Source organism: Somniosus microcephalus, unplaced genomic scaffold (assembly GCF_052327205.1).
Source record: "Somniosus microcephalus isolate GS21.2 unplaced genomic scaffold, FLI_Smic_1.0 unresolved_chr1, whole genome shotgun sequence".
Classification (NCBI taxonomy): Eukaryota; Metazoa; Chordata; class Chondrichthyes; order Squaliformes; family Somniosidae; genus Somniosus; species Somniosus microcephalus.
In genome coordinates, this window is record NW_028225179.1 from 55309854 (window position 1) to 55327865 (window position 18012).

Consider the following 18012-nt stretch of genomic DNA (forward strand, 5'->3'; position numbering starts at 1 on the left):
AACTGACTGTAAAAACTTTTATAGATATGTGAAGAGAAAAAGATTGGTGAAGTCATGCATTGGTCCCTTGCAGTCAGAATCAGGGGAATTTATAATGGGGAACAAAGAAATGAAAAAACCAATTAAATACATATTTTGGTTCTGTCTTCACAAAGGAAGACACAAATAATGTCCCAGAGATGTTGGGGAACATAGGGTCTGATGAAAGGGAGGAACTGAAAGAAATCAGTATTTGTAGGGAAATGGTGTTCGGGAAATTGATGGGATTGAAGGTGGATAAATCCCCAGGGCCTGATAATCTACATCCTAGGGTACTTAAGTAAGTGTTCCTAGAAATAGTAAATGCATTGCTGATCACCTTCCAACATTCGATGGAATCTGGAACAGTACCCATGGATTGGAGGGTAGTTAATGTTACCCCACTATTCAAAAAAGGTGGTAGAGAGAACACGGCCGCAGGGATCGGTCCTTGGACCCCATCTATTCACAATATATATTAATGATCTAGACAAGGGAACTAGATGTAATATCGCCAAGTATGCAGATGACACAAAGCTGGGTGGGCGTGTGTGCTATGAAGAGGTTGCCGATAAACTCCAGGATGATCTGGTTAGGTTGGGAGATTGGGCAGAAGCATGGCAGATGCAATACAACGTGGATAAATGCGACGTTATCCACGTTGGTGGCAAAAACAGGAAGGCAGATCATTATCTGAATGGCAATAGATTGGGAGAAGGGGAAGTGCAACGAGATCTGTGTGTCCTTGTGCACCAGTCACTTAAGATAAGCGTGCAGGTGCAGCAGGCGGTTAAGATGGCAAACGGTATGTTGGCCTTCGTAGCGAGAGGGTTTGAGTACAGGAACAAGGATGTCTTGCTGCAGTTGTACAGGACCTTGGTGAGACCACATCTTGAGTATTGTGTGCAGTTTCAGTCACCTTATCTGAGGAAGGATGTTCTTGCCATGGAAGGAGTTCAGCGAAGATTCACCACGCCGATGGCAGGAATGATGTATGAGGAGAGATTGGGTCGATTGGGCTTATACTCGCTGGAGTTTAGAAGAATGAGAGGGGATCTCATTGAAACTTATAGAATTCTGACAAGACTGGACAGACTAGATGCAAGAAGGATGTTCCCGATGGACGAGGAGTTCAGAACCAGGGGTCACAGTCTAAGGATAAGTGGTATGCCATTTAGGATAGAAATGAGGAGGAATTTCTTCACCCAGAGAGTGGTGAACCTGTGGAATTCTCTACCACAGAAGGCAGTAGAGGCAAATTCATTAAATATATTCAAGAAGGAGTTGGATATATTTCTTAAGGCTAAAGGGATCAAGGGGTATGGGGAGAAAGCAGGGACAGGGTATTGAATTTGGATGATCAGCCATGATCGCATTGAATGGTGGAGCAGGCTCGAGGGGCCGAATGGCCTACTCCTGCTCGTATCTTCTATGATCCCTGCAGGTTTTGAGCACAATGGATTGACTCTACTGTCCCTGTGCTGCTGACTCCGAACACAATACATACTTACAAACAAAAAAACAAATCTGCCTTGTATGGAAGCTGGCTTCGTTTTCTGGAAGGAATAAAGCAACTGGGCCAAAAAATTACCTCCAGCAGAATTCAGATAATATCGTTCTGTATAAGGAAAGGACAAAATGTCAGAAGAGGTATTCAAACCCACGTCTGCAGAGCAGACTACAACTTAAAATGCAGCACCTTAGACCGCTCGACCAGCCTGGCTCCCCGATGCAAAAATGAATGTCACGGCATTTACACACTGAGGTAAACAAAATGCGAACAGTTGCTGGAAGGCCGTGTGACCAGGATACAAACTCCCCGGATTTCAATGTCACTGTGCTCGGCTTCTCCGGGTTGTTTGGTATCTTGCTTCTCTGGGATGGGCAGTAATGCGCTGCCTTCACTGCAGTGGCTCCCACAGCGATGGGTATTAGGATCATTGCTTTTCTTGTTATATATAAATGACCTGGACTTGCATATAGAGAGTCAAATTTCAAAGATTGTGGATGGGTTGGCAACGTAGTAAATAGTGAGAAGGATAGTAGCAGCGTTCAGGAGGACATAGACAGACGGCAAAATGGTCATGGCAGGTGAAATTTGACGAAATTATTAATTTTGGTAGGAAGTATCAAGAGAGTCCAAATAAAGAGTACATTTAAAGTGGGTGCAGTAACAGAGCGACCTGCGGGTGTACATTCACAAGTATTTGAAAGTGGTAGGACAGGTTGAGACGGCTATTAATAGGGCATTCGCTCGCGGTCCTTGACTTTATATATCGGGGAATAGAGTACAAAAGCAAGGAATTTATGCTCAAATTTCATGAAACACCAATTAGGCACAAGCTGCAGTATTGTGGCCAATTCTGGGCACCATAGTGAGGAAGGATGTCAGAACCTCAGAGAGTGTGCAGTGGAGATTTACTAGTATGGTACCAGGGATGAAAGTCTTCAGTTATGTGCATGGACTAGAGAAGCTGGGTTGAGCAGAGATTAAGGAGAGATTTGAGGGAGGTGATATAAAACCTGAAGGAGTTGGGCAGAGGTAAGAAGAACAATCTGCTTCCAGTGACCAGAGGGTGGGTTACCTGAATTTACAGATTTACGGTATTTGGAAATGAAACAGAAGTGACAGGAGGAAATATTAATACAGTGAATTTTTATGATCTGTAATGCACTGCCTGAAAGGGTAGTGGAAGCAGATACAATGCTAACTTTTAAAAGGTAATTGGATAAACACTTGGAAATACAAAAAATATACAGGACTATGGGGAACCTGCAGGAGAGTGGGATTAATTGGTTCACTCTTTCAAAGGCTCGATGGGCTGAATGCCCCCTACTGTGCTGTAATATTGTATGATTCTATATTTTCGACCTCCATGGCATCACCTACAGGCGAGAGATTCAAAGCTCTGCACAACTCTGCTTCAGTGGTGTCTTGTTCCCCAGAGATGGGCTGTAATGCGCTGTCTGTGGATACATTCGCTGCTATTTGCCCGCAGCAGGTTATTGAAGAGAGCTGCTTTTCGTGGCCTCACTCATTCCGGGCTCTGGAAAACAGCAACAAAACGATAGATTTGTTGCCATGTCTGAAATTCAGGTTAAAACAGTTGTTATTAACCGAGGCAGCCCTGCAGGATCTTATAATGATCTCTCACAAATCCATCCTCCCATCCGGCCTTTCGGGGCCTTGGCTGTTAAGACGAATTCTGATTTCTGTGAAGCCAATCTCAGGCTTTTATATATTTTTGATGTGCCTGCTATCCGACCGCAGGGTAAATGTTAGGAATAGTAGCCGGGCCCAGCTGGCAATGTTTGCAGCACATTTGTCTTCAGTCATTGAAACCTGAAACTGGGAGACAATAAGGTGATGATTACCCGATCGTTCATGGAACCATCAATTATTTGAGCTCATGGCCGACCGTGTCAACTGATTGCGCCACAGAGGCACAACCCTTTCCAAACTGACACACCAATTCACCGAGCGACGGCCTCAGGGTACAGCGACCAATATGGATCGATGATGTATTACAAATTACTTTCAGTCTGATGCAGATAAGCGGAACATTGGAGACGGCATTTCATACATTCCGAATTCCAATGTCCTGTCACCTCAGCCCGCAGTTCTATTCCCGTTCCCAGCCCTCTTCCACATTTTGATGACGTCCATTCTATATCCAGGTTTGCTGACGGCACTAGGTTAGGTGGCACAGTAAGTAATGTAGGTGGGAGCAGAAAGTTGCAAAGGACTATTAATAGATTAAGTGAATGGGCAAAACTGTGGCCGATGGAGTTCAACGTGGAGAACTGTGAGATCAGCCACTTTAGACCTGAGAAATATAGATCAGAGTATATTCAAAAAGGTGAGAAGGTAAGCACTGTGGAGGAGCAGAAAGTGTTAAAAGTCCATGTACAGTAATTGCTTCAAACTACTGGAAAGGTACAAAAGAAGATAAAAGGTTCATGGAATTTTAGCCTTCACCTCAAGTTGGCGGTTATACAGAGTGGTGCAAGTTCAGCTGGACGTCTACAAGAAAGATAGGCAAATGGTAGAGGGGGAGTAGTAGTCTTAGTGATTAAGGGTGAAATCACTTCAATGCTAAGAGGGGATATAACGAGAGATAAGCAGGCAATGGAGACTTTATGGGTAGAATTAAGAGCTAGGAAAAGATTTAAGACTGTAGTGGGAGTTGGGTGGAGGCCCGCTGGTCACAGCTGTGAAATGTTAGATTTTATAAAGGCAGAAATTAGACAAGCGTGTAGGAAAAGCAGAGTGGTTTTAATGGAGGATTTAATTTTCATATAGATTGGGATAAGCACGCTCAGAAAGTTAATTAATTTATTGAGTGCATCCGGAATAGATGTAATATGCCTTAGAAACAACATGCGGGCAGGCCATATTCGATTTAGTAATGAGTAACGAGTCCGATTTATTCAAAAGATTAAAGGTGCATGAACATTTATTTAATAGTGATAATAACATGACCGAGTTCAACGTAGTGTTTGATAGGGAGTAACGCAAAACAGCTACGATGATTCTAGATTTGGGTGGGGCTGACTTGAACGGGATGAGACAGAGACTGTCCACATTAAACTGGGCAAATCTGTTAATAGGTAAAATGACAGAAGATCAGTGGGAGGTGGTCAAAATAAATTTAACATGGTACAAAATCAGTTTATACCCCTGAGGGGCAAGAACTCTACTGGACAAAAAAACAGGCATGGACGACTAAAGAGGTAAGAGACAGACAGCAGTAAAATAAAATAAAAAGCATACAAAAATGCTAAACATAGCACAGATCCTGGCGAATGGGAAAGATACAAAGAACAGATAGTAAGAGCAGATAGTAAGAGCTACAAAGAGGGAGTATGAACAGAAAGAGACTGGTGAAATGGCCAGACACATGGCAGATGAAAGTTAAAGTAAGGAAGTGCAAAGGGAGATATTTTGGTCGGAAGAATGAGGAGAGGCAATATAAACTAAATGGTACTATTTTAATGGGGCCGATTATTTCCTTTTATCGGCTCCCTCTGGAGATCATTGGCCGCTAAACTGCTCACAATGCTCTCCCCTGCAATTTATTAACCAGCTCTAAATGGTACAATTTTAAAGAGGGTACAGGAACAGGGACACATTGGGTGTGTGCACACAAATCTTTGAAAGTGGCAGGACAAGGCGAGAAGGATGTTAAAAAGGGATTTGAGATCCTTTCTTTTATTAATAGATGAATAGAGCATAAAAGCAAGGAAATTATGCTAAACATTTATAAAGCACTGGTAAGGCCTCAGCTGGAGTATTGCGTTCAATTCTGGGCACCACGCTTTAGGAAAGAAGTCAAGGCCTTGGAGTGAGTGCAGAATAGATTTACTGGAATGGTACCAGGGATGGGGGACCTCATTTATGAGAAGAGACTGGAGAACCTGGGATTTTTCACCTTAGAGCAGTGAATGTCAAGAGGATTGTTGATAGAAATGATCAAAATTATGAATGGTTTTGATAGAGATAAAAAAGAAGAACCCTTAAAAATGCCAAATTAAATGTGATAAAATCCTACCACGTGCAGTTGGGGGTCGAACCCATGATCTTCAGTTTATGCGACCGACACCTTACCACTTGGCCACCGCGCCATACATCAGAATTTGATTTGAGGTTGAGGGAAAACAGAAGAGTCACTTGTATACAGAAATAAAATGCGATAGTGGAGCCGGCAAATAACAGCCTCATTTAGATGAATCTTTTCATAAAACCTTTCAGAGAATCAGAGAATCGTACATCACAGAAGGAGGCCATTTGACCCGTCGTGCTCTTGAAAGAGCAATCCAATTATTCCCAGCTCTTTCCCCTTACCCTTACAAAATTTTACAATTCAATTATTTATCCAATTCCCTATTGAAACTTACTATTGATTCTGCATCCACCACCATTTCAGGCAGAGCATTACAGCTTATAATAACTCGTAATGTAAAAAAGAAAATCTCGTCATCTCCCCTCTGGTTCTTTTGCCAATTACATTTCGTCTGTTGTCGTCTGGGTGTTGCCAGGACTGGAGAATTTTGACTCTGAGGAAAGATTGGATAGGCTGGATTTGTTTTCTTTGGAACAGAGGAGGCGGAGGGGAGACTTAATTGAGGTGTGTAAAATTATGTGGGGCCGAACTCGAGTGGATAGGAAGCACCTATTTCAGTTAGCAGAGAGGTCAATAACAAGGAGTCATAGATTTAAAGGATTTGGTAGAAGGATTAGAGGGAAGTTGAGGACAAGTTTTTTCACCCAAATGGTGGTGGGGGTCTGGAACTCACTATCTGAAATGGTGGTAGAGGCAGCAAGCCACATCATATTTGAAATGTACTTGGATATGCACTTGATGTGCCGTAAACTGCAAGGCTACGGACCAATAGCTGGAAAGTGGGATTAGGCTGGATAGGTCTTTCGACCAGAGCCGATGGCCCTCCTTCTCTGCTGTAAATTTCTAAGGTTCTATGATTCTAAGAGGTAGTGAGGTCTCCTAGGTGTCCTGGGCATAGCTGTGTCCGCCAGCCAACATCACCAGTGGGATCTTCCTGTGTAGAAATCGGCTGCCGTGTTTTCCTATATTATAAGCAGTGATTACGCTTCAAAAAGTAATTCATTTTTTGTAAAGCAATTCTTAAAAAATCACCATTCATGGAATGTGGGTGTCGCTGGCAATATAAGCATTTATTGCGCAATCCCAATTGCCCTTGAGAAGGTGGTGATGAGCGCCTATTTGAGCCACTGCGGTACGTGAGGTGAAGGTACCCACAGTGCTTTTAGGGAAGGAGCCCCCGGATTTTGATCCAGTGACAATGAAGGAACGACAATATATTTCCAAGTCAGGATGTTGCATGCCTTGGAGGGAACTTGCAGGTGGTGGTGTTCCCATGCACTAACTGCTCTTGTCCTTCTAGGAAGTGCAGATCGCGGTTTTGGGAGGTGCTGTGGAAGAAGCTTTGCACTTGTGTAGTGCGATTGTTACTTTCCACATATCTGCCCAAGCCTGAATGTTGTGCAGGTCTTGCTGCATGCAGGCCAGGATTGCTTAATTATCTGATGAGATGAGAATGGAACTGAACACTGTGCAATCATCACTGAACATCCCCACGTCTGACCTTATGATAGAGGGAAGGTCATTGATGAAGCAGGTGAAGATGAACTCCTGCAGTGATGTCCCGGTGCTGACAACCACAGGCATCTTTCTTTATGCTAGGTATGTCTCCAACAGTGGACGTTCCCCCGTCTCCACCCACAGGTTCCATTGACTTCAATTTTACTCGGGCTTCTTGATGCAACACTTGGTCTAATGCTGTTTCGCTGCTAAGAGCAATCACTCTCACCTCGCCTTTAGAATTCAGCTCCTTTCTCCGTTAGGATCAGGACTGTAATGAGGTCTGGAAACTAGTGGTCCTTTTGGGACTCAAACTGAGCATTGGTGAGCAATTGGGACTTCCCAAGGTCGTGACAGGTGCTATAGGAGTGCAAGTTCTCTTTTTTACTATTTAAAGAACTACTAACACTTGCATGATGTTTATTTGTAGGAACAGATGGTCATCGAGCTGAAACCTTAACCTTACCTTCCTCTCCCCACAGATCCTGCCAGGGTGTCCCAGCATGGCTCATTAAAAATGTTGATATGAATTAAATGGTTCCTTCTGCAGTGGAGAGAGAGTTAAAGTGACATCGCTGGCAGTTTCACTGAATGGTGTAATAAATACAATAATCTAATATGTCTTTGCAGTAGTAAGCTTTTTCTAAATTGCTAAACTGGCAGTTGAGATAACCTAAGCAGTAGTGTTAGAACTGCATACTGTGTCACTTAGAGGCAATTGCAAATAGTCGGATGTGGAAACCATAAGAGCCTAGAGGATGTAAGTTCTGTTCTGGCAGGCAAGTAAAACAATGAGTTGGAAGTAAAGAGGCCTACAGAGGGAAGAAAGGAGGACAATAGGTCAGAAGTACAATGTTGATGAGACCCTATCTGGCATAAGCAAAGGTCATAGTTGCAACAACAGCGTGGAGGATAACGGACTTATAGGTTTACGATAATAAAGATGGTACTTTAATGTAATGCAGCATAGGCAACCAATCAGTGGAGATGCATACGGGCCAAGGCCCAATCAGGTGGCAGGAATGAATTCTGAACGAGCTGGACATATGTGTTTTAATGTATAAAAATGTAATGTTTGCTGTACCAATTTGGAGAAGTCTGGCTAAGAGAGAGCCGATTGTCTCCCCAACAGTGCAATAAAGTTGACTTGATTATCGATCCGAAAACCTTGTGTTGAGTGATGGTTTAAAATACTCCACAACAATTGGCATCACAAACAGGATCCCACATGGATGGGAGGCATGGGCGAGTGAAGCTGAGCCAAAAATGTGAGTAATTTTAAAAACCACATGCAGTTAGGGCAAGGCAGCACCGTCTCGTGTCCACTGCCCCCTTTGGAATCAAAGAAATAACAGGTTTGAATCGATAAGTCAAGCGGTCTTGGGGTGCAGGTGAAATGCGTAGAAGTATGGGCATGGTATGTGTTGCAAGTAGTGCGTTAACTTTGGAGTAAAAGTCTAAAGCATACCTCTGACAACTCGAGTTGCAAGTAGTGCAGAAAGTTTAAGCATACCTCTGACAACTCCAGTTGCAAGTCGTGGCAAACATACATCTGACAACAAATTACCCGAACAAAATTGTTGCAAGTATGGACTCACTCTGCGAGAGTAAATAAGGGAGGTACCTCTGACAACTGCGGCTGCAAGTACCGTCTCACTCTGTGAGAGTAATGCAAGGGAGGGACCTCTGACAACTGCAGTTGTAAGTACCATCTCACTCTGCGAGAGTAAAGGACGGGACATACCGCTGACAACAATTAACCATGGAAAGTGAAAAACTCGAGGTGGAACCGGTGGGGTTGCTGATACGCTATTTAGTAGACAAAAATAAAAGATTAAATGACAAGATTGTTAATAACGATTGGCAACCGAACGACCCACCAGCCAAACAAAGAGATTGGTGGGCTAAAGAAACAAAATTAAAGGAAGAAAGACCATCATTTTAGTGGCTCATGCATATTATGAGTTGAGCAGACGTGGTCGAGTTTGGACCAAAAAAGGGTGCCAAAATTGTACCCAAGTACCTGTAACGGCAACAGCTCCAGTAGCGCCATCAGAGGTGAAAAGAGTAGAAAAGGATAGGATAGACTGGGATGCGCTGAGCTGAAAAGTAGCTGAACATGACCCCAACTATAATGATGGGAAAATTCTGCCCTCATATGATGATGTAAAAGTGGCACCTATTCAGGTGGAATTTATTCCGGGCACCCCGGCGGTGCCTATACCGGTAGGGGCACCCCCAGGCACCATATCCATCCCAGCAGTACCAGTTCAGGTATAAACCACTTACGTATCTTCCTCCCCAGGAGGTAAATTAAAGTTGCTTCAAATACTACCGGAACTAAAGCTCCGATAGAGTAATGCCATATTCTGGCAGAAACTAAGAGAAATGTGAACATGTCACAACTTCCACAACCGGGATGCTGATGGACTAGTGAGGGAAAAAATGAGCGAAGGTATGTTGCGTCAATTACCTCAACAATATAGGGAGGGGACATGTCAAGATGTTGTCCCTACAAACCAGCAACGAGATGTGGATTATACAGCATTTAGGGCTGCTGTTACACAAGTTATAGGATTAGTACCAGTAAGCTGGGGATTAGACATGGGAATTAGTCAGGGGAAAGGGGAGTCTGCCCATGACTATGGAGAACGGAAGTGGACTAGTTTTGTAGCCCACTCAGATATAATAGTACCACAACGAGACAATTTGGCGTTTTTGAAAATGTACAAGGAAGGGCTAAGTGGTGCCCATCAGGCCATACTAAAAACTGGATTGGTCACCATGCAGACCTTTGATGAATTGCTCAGATGGGCGACCGAGGTAGACAACCAGCAGAAAGTTAAGGTGGCTGCCTTGTGGGAACAGATAGCTGCAGTAATGTCGTTGGAAGTGTGTTTTAAATGCAATAGGCTTGGGCACAAGAGTTATGAGTGCACATTAACTAGGAAAGACACAGGAAGCAGATGTAAAAACTGTAATAAACCTGGAGACAAACAGCGAGACTGTTGGTCCAAGGGAGGGGGAAAGGAAGGCCAAGGCCCACGACAACAAGAGGCAGCTCGTAGCGAGAAGATAACGGACGAGGCCAATATCAATAAGAATCAACTGATCGAACTAATCAAAACCCTGTCACAGTCCTGCTAGGTAGCATCGGCCCTCGGTACGGGCACCGATCCCCGTCTGTATCTAACAGCACTGTTATGGGGCCGGCAGTGTGATATGTTAGTTGACACAGGGGCATCAGTGTCTTTCACCAATTTGGACCTCCCACAAACAAAAACCTCAAAACCTCAATAATGATACAAGGAGTGGGCGGGAAGAGTAATCACACTTACAAAAAGTGGGACACAATTATTGGAACTAGGAGGAATTTTTCTCCCATTCCAGTTATGGGCATGTGATAACCCACAGGGAACAATCTTAGGAGTGGCTAAAATAAGTGAACTGGACCATGTGATAGATGTACGAAGTAAGACTGTATTACGAAAGCGCATAATTGATGATAAATTTGAAACCAGGATTATGGCCAGTTATATGATAAAGATCGGTAGTATTAAAGGGATTGGGAACAAGATGGAATATGGGGCGTCCTATGTCCTATGCCAGGCGGTAGAAGGAGTATTGGCCACCTCTAAACAGGACTGTGGACTAACTACAATTAACCCTATCATGATACCCGGACTGGAGCACAAGGCGCATAGACGATACCCGATAAAACCAGCAGCCAAAGAGGCCGTATTCAGGATAGTAACTGGGTTACTGAAAGAGGGAGTGTTAAAAGAAACCACAGCAACCACAAACTCACCAATTTGGCCGGTAGGTAAACCAGATGGATCAGAACTAGTGACTCACACGAAAGCATTGAAATTGGCAAAAGGAACACGAGTAAATATATACACAGACAGTAGATATGCGTTTGGGGTAGTGAATGATTATATGATAGCGTGGAATAGGAGAGGATATGTAACCTCCGGAGGAGGACAAATACAGCATGAGGAAGCAGTGAGAGGCCTAGTAGAAGCGGTAAAAGGAGCAGAAGAGGTAGCAGTGATTAAAATAAAGGCACAACGCAAGATAGTGAGCGAGCAACAGAAAGGAAATATGCCAGCTGATCAGGCAGCAAGAACATCAGCGGACACAGAGATCCCTGCACCAATAGCAGCAGGTAGAATAACAGCAGAGGAAGTGAACATTAAAAGAATCCAAGAGGAGACCGAAATGGAGGAGCAGGAGCAGTGGACAAAGGGAGACGCAGCCAAAGGTAGAGATGGAATATGGAAAAAGGATCACAGGGTGGTAGCCCCTCTCTGTTTTCAGGAGAATTTGTTAAAAATATACCATGAGCCATACCATGGGGGGCGTAATGGCATGATAGGTAGGCTAAGTATAGATTGGTGGTGGAGTGGAATGTGACAAGATGTGGCAAGATACTGCAGGCGCTGCATCATCTGTGGACAACACAACCTAGGTAGGCCCATAAAGGTTAGAATAGCCCACCAGCCACGACACAAAGGCCCCTGGGAAAACCTCCAGTTAAAATTTACTGGAACCCTACCTAACAGTAGAGGGAAGAAATACTATTTAGTGATCATAGACCAGTTTACAAAGTGGGTGGAAGCATTCCCTACTGTAGTGCTCAGACTGTGGCCCGAATATTTGCATACGACGTGATACCGAGATGGGGGTCCCGTTGCAAATAGATTCAGATCAAGGTACCCACTTTACGGGAAAGGTAATGAAAGAAGCTTGTCAGTTACTGGGAGTAAGGCAGAAGTTGCATATCCCCTATCATCCGCAAAGCTCAGGCATGGTAGAGAGAATGAACAGAACCCTAAAAACAGCCTTAAGCAAGGCCATAGCCGAAACTGGACAGGGGTCGGTGGATGCCCTTCCGTGTATCCTGATGAGGCTGAGAGCCAACCCAAACAGGATGACCGGACTGACACCATATGAACAAATGACTGGACGAGCAGTGTGTCTGCCGGAAGGAGTAGCATCTGGTAGCGAGGGACTAGGACCATTAAAAGATAAAATTAGGAAATACGTACAAACATTGGATAATCAATTGAAAGAGCTCAAACAAGAAGTTAAAGAACAACAAGACTTCAGAGATAAAAAAAACACATAAACAGGGGTCCTCGGAGCCCCTACCCAAGGTGTGTGAGCAGGTAGTTATTAAAATATTGCCAGAGTGATCGGGATTCTCACCTAGATCGACCAGACCATTTGAGGTTATCATGACCACTGATATGTGCGCATGTATACATATGAGGGGAAAGGGGAAATGGAAAGATTGGACACAACTAATACGGTACAACAATAACCCATCTGATCTTAAATCCCACAGAAACAATGGAATAAACACCGGAGATGAGCTAACCTCTGGTGACGGTCAGACCTCTGTTTAAATTACAGATAAACATGGATCCCGTATGATGGATTCTCATACCTACCCTGATGACAGCATTTATAAGTCCAAATAACGGGCTGGAAGAAATGGCCTGCAAGTTAAGATCCCCTAATGGCGACTTCACGGGAGACTTCAGCATATCACACAGTTATGAGTGTGAAAAACAAGGAAAATGATGTTACAGGTGTAATGGTACCTGGGTGAACTTGGATCAACAACCATGCGGACCCTGTAGAATGATAAATGCCAGCAATATGTTAAGATGTAATAGACACTGGCAGGTGTTGGGTCAAGTAGGGGAAGGATATGTCCTGAGCTGCGCGGAAATTGTTATAAGATGGACTATTCTACACGGCATTAGAATGCCGCAAACAACAACAACAATGACCACACCACAAGGATTAACCCTAGAACCAACAACACCCCAATCACAACAATACCTGAAGAACAGAAGTGTCCGAAATTGACGCCTGGGTCTGAAAATGGACTGGTGAAATTCACTGAGGGAGAACAATGGTATGATAGCGTGAGACACTTAATTGTACCGGTACTAATGAACTTAACCATGTTACAATGGCCAGGATATTCTGAAAGGTTTACTAAAACTAGACAATTCAATGCATATATGATAAAGAATGTCATTAACCAAGCTGCTGAAGTGACAGGGGCTACTGATTTTAGGGGACAAGCTGCATTTCACCAAAGGATTAAGAGGAGCTTAATAACCGATATACCCACGGGAATAAACACGGGGACATCATTCATTAATGTCCTAGATACACAAGGTGTACAAAGTAGCGTGGAACGACTACAAAGGGTAATACAACAGATTTTAGAGAAGGAAACTGGTTTGATTCGACAAGGATCAGAGTTGGGAGGACATACAATAAGGAAATTACTCAAGGGAATCAAGGATATAGAGGACCATGCTAGCATTATCAACAAACCAAACCATAGAGATGAGGAACAGACAAAAGACGGGGTAGGACGAGGCTTGTGTTATGCCTAAGGCCAATGGATCACCGGACAGTTAAACACAATCTGGCACAGATACAGCGAGGCGAGGTACCAGACTGGATTAACAACACGCAGCTCTGTGGCATGAGCCAGAATCCAGGCCCTCTGACTGCTTGTACCCTCAAAGGGTTAACCAGAGTATATCCAGTGATACAAAAATGTAAAGCAGAAGTGACAGCAATGATAGGCATGGTACTCCTGATGCCAGTGGTGGGACTAGACATGGCTGCATGCTCACAGTACCAGGTAACAAACATAGGCATAGTGAGGGGTGAGGCATAACTCCAATACTATTCAATTGATACCTATGCCATCAGGAAGAATGATACTATGAGAGGAGACTCCCTAACGGATGCCACAGGAAAGGCACGGTTACGATATGCTCGCATCCAGTAGGAGAAGGCCCAATGGATGAGTGCGCCTATAATAAGACAGAAGAGTGTGTGTTGGACTTATCACATGTTGATCACCATCACACCTGCTTGGGATATAGAGGCGAAGGGGAGTATTGTACAGCCACTACAGAGGCTGAGTACCAATATAGTAACGTTGTATGCGCAATCACAATGCCTAACTTCTGCTTTAAGCCAAAGATTCTTGTCACAATTGGATACACCAGATTGGTGTATGTACATTCAAGGGAGGAGATAAAGCTAACGGTGCCAGATAGTCTAAAGAAAGAGTTGGTCAATTATGAAGTACCAGTAGGGACCGCAATACCCCTCCTGCAAGAGGATCTGCAAGAATTGAAAGAGGATTTCAGTAAGATGGTGAAACAATACATAGTGCTGCAAAGGGACCATGGGGAATTAGAAAGGGTCATAGAGATAGAGCTACAGGAGGTCCCGTGGTATGAGAAGCTGTGGGATTGGGGAATGAATGTCAAAATACACTCATGGATCCGCATCATTTCCCATATATATTGGTGACAGTACAGTTAGTCATGGCTATAGGATGGGGAATAGCAGCATGCACCGCTTTTAACAAGAAACGGACCAACAAAGAGCTAAAACGAAGCGGAAGGAGCTGGAAAAAACAAGTTTGCTCTAGATATGATGGGTATGCTGGGCCTCCCGAACCAGCGCCTGATCACCACATGGGGCAGGAGGCACAGCAATGCTTATACATGTAGTTTACATTGGGCAGTGGCCAAGTACCAAAAGGGTGGATTGCAGCGGGGAATGAGTTAAACTGACACCGCTGGCAGCTTCACTGAATGGTGTAATAAAGAGAATAATCTAATAGGTCTTTGCAGTAGTAAGCTTTTTCTAAATTGCTGAACTGGCAGTTGAGATAACCTAAGCAGTAGTTGTAGAACTGTTTACTGTGTCACTAAGAGACAATTGCAAATAGTCGGATGTGGAAACCATAAGAGGCCTAGAGGATGTTATCTCTGTTCTGGCAGGAAAGTAAAACAATGAGTTGGAAGTAAAGAGGCCTAGAGAGGCAGGAAAGGAGGACAATGAGTCAGAAGTACAATGTTGATGAGACCCCATCTGGAATAAACAGAGGTCATAGGTGCAACAACAGCTTGAGGGATAATGGGCATATACTTTTCCGATAATAAAGGCAGAACTTTAATGTAACGCAGTATAGGCAACCAATCAGTGAAGATGTATATGGGCCAAGGACCAATCAGGTGGTAGGAATGAATTTTGAATGAGCTGGACATAGATGTTTTAATGTATAAAAATGTAGGGCTTGCTGCACCAATTTGGAGAAGTCTGGCTAAGACAGAGCAGATTGTCTCCCCACTGGTGTAATAAAGACAACTTGATTTTCGATCTGAAAACTTTGTGTTGAGTGTTGGTTTAAGATACTCCACAGCACTTCTATAGTTATTAATGACTTAGAAAATTCCTATATCCACGTTTGCCGATGATGCAAAGGTTGGTGGTACGGTAAGTCGTGTAGACAGCAGCAGAAAATTACAAAGATATATTGATAGATTAAGTGAATGGGCGAAACAGTGGCTGATGGATTTCAACGCAGGTAAGTATATCATCATTCATTTTAGACCTAAAAAGTAGATCCGAGTAATAATTACATGGTGCAGAGCTCGGAACAGTGGAGTTCCAAAGGGGTTTCGGGTCCATGTACACAGACCACTGAAATGTAGCAGTAAGGTACAAAAATAATCAAAAAAATAGAATATATAGGAGGGGAAGTTATCCTACAGCTATACAGAGATCTGGTTAGACCACGTCTGGAGTTCTGTGTACAATTCTGGACACCGCCCGTTAGAAAGGATAGATTGACCTTGGAGGGAGTGCAGTGCACATTCACCAGAACGTTACCAGCGCTCCAATGGTTAAAATATGAGCAGAGATTACATAAACTGGGCTTGTACTTCCTGGAACATAGAAGGCTTTGGGGATTTGATTGAGGTTTTTAAGACTTTGAAACGAATTGATAAGGTAGATAGAGAGAAACCTTTTTTCACCATTGGTGGCGGAATCTAGGACACGGGGACATAATCGTAAAATCAGAGGCAGGCCATTCGGGAAAGAAGTTAGGAAGCATTTCTTCACGTGAAGGTTGGTAGCAGTGTGGAACTCTCTCCCACAAAATAGCAGTATATGCCAGCTCAACTAATAATGTTAATCTGAGTTGGGTACGTTTTTGCTAGACATGCGTTAAAACGATCTGGAGCCAAAGCAGCTGGACGGAGTTAAGACACAGTTCAGACAGAAATTCAGTGAATGGCGAGCAGGATCAAGGAGCTGAATGGCCTCCTCCTGTTCCTATGTTTAGTACACCAATTGTAAATGAAGAAACGCTGTCTTGAAGGGTGAATTATAAAGATGGCACCATCCTTTGCAGAGATCATAAGCGTTTTACTTTCAACTTCTTTGCCTGAGCATTTACCAGGAGTGGGGTTCAAACCCACGCAGACACGCATCCATTGGATTCTAAGTCCAACACCTTAACCACTCGGCCAACCTGGTGATACGAGCCCACCCGCGCAGTGCTTGAAAATTCGATAAATCCCTTGCTGACTAAGTTTAGTTTTCAGCGCAGAGCAAACTACACGTCAGCATAAACTGAAAATGTGAGAGGATAAAGACATTTTCTAAAACTACAGATGGTGAACAGCTAAACTGCAAAAGCACAGCAGCTGGGCAAGTAACGAATTGAGCTGACTGGTCATAACTAGACAAAAAAAAACTCGGCTTTTGGCCCACAGAACATGGAAACCTCCCGTCAACACCGAACACCTTTGAAGGAAGAATGTTAAAATGCACGTCACACACTCAGGATCAGCAAGCTCTAAACTGAGCCAGCGCTTTAAGGGTTATATTAAAAGGTGCAGAGTAAAATGATGTGGGGGAGCGATGGAGAGAGTGACGGAGAGAAAGTAATAGTTGGAGGGATAAACAGAGACCCAATTAGAAAAGCTTACAGAAAATGACTGAGGCTGAGTGAGACATACAGAGAGACTGACAGATGGTAAGACCGACAGAAACAGAGAGAAATAGAGCGAATCATAGAGCTAGAAAAAGAGAAACATCACATTAAAGGTGAGAAAGTCGCTGCCGGCTCAGACGGGAATTAAAGCCGTGACCTGATGTTTACCGGTGAAAACACAAGGTCACTGAGGGAGAGGATTGTCGCATCATAGAACCATAGAATGACGCACTTACCCCACAGCCCTGCACATTGTTCGCCATCAAGTATTTATCCAATTCCCTTCTGAAAGTGACCAGTGGATCAGCGATCAGATCTGCTTCCACCAACAGTTCAGACAGTGAATTCCAGATCAGAACTACCCTCTGAGTAATAAAACAATCTCATTGTCTGAGTAATAAAACAATCTCATCTCACCTCGCGTTCTTTTGCCAATTTAATTAATAATGTAAAGCTCAGGTCGATAGTTTTCTGTTAGACAAGATAGGGGGGATTGATTAGAAGTCAAAGCAGGTGGGTGAAGTTAAGATACAGGGCAGACATGATCTCACTGAATGCCGGAACAGGCTCGAAGAGTTAAATGGCCTACTCCTGTTTCTATTTTCTGTCAATCGGCAGAGCGCCTGCTGTGAATGTAGGAACGCTGCCTGGAAATGTGATATATAAATATTAAAACTTCCTTTCCAATGGTTACAATTCTCGGACGAATTATCACATCCACCAGCAGCAGTGCTCGAAACGACATGAACTGACGTACCCTCGATCTTTAACACGAATCCTTCAACTGCCCTGCTAATTTATACAGCGACTCGCAGTTGTACACAATTCAACAAATTCCTTTCACATCAACATACCAATCCATTGATAATGCCAGTGATTTGAAAGCTGCTGTGGAAAAAACAGCAACAGTTACTTTCCAGTTTCCTGGTCCTCACCATGTCCCTTTCACTGTGGGCGTCCATTCCCTCCACACCTCCATCAGCCACCAGGACGGCAGGAGGGCCCTCCGCTTCTTCCTTGAACGGAGGCCAACAC

General features: G+C 43.7%; 1 non-coding gene across 1 annotated transcript; it reads right to left on the reverse strand.

Annotated features, from left to right (window-relative positions):
* Window positions 1-16434: 16434 nt before the first annotated feature.
* On the reverse strand, window positions 16435-16517 carry trnal-uag (transfer RNA leucine (anticodon UAG)). The gene has a single exon. It is a non-coding gene; the product is annotated as a tRNA-Leu (tRNA).
* Between the last annotated feature and the right edge of the window lie 1495 nt (window positions 16518-18012).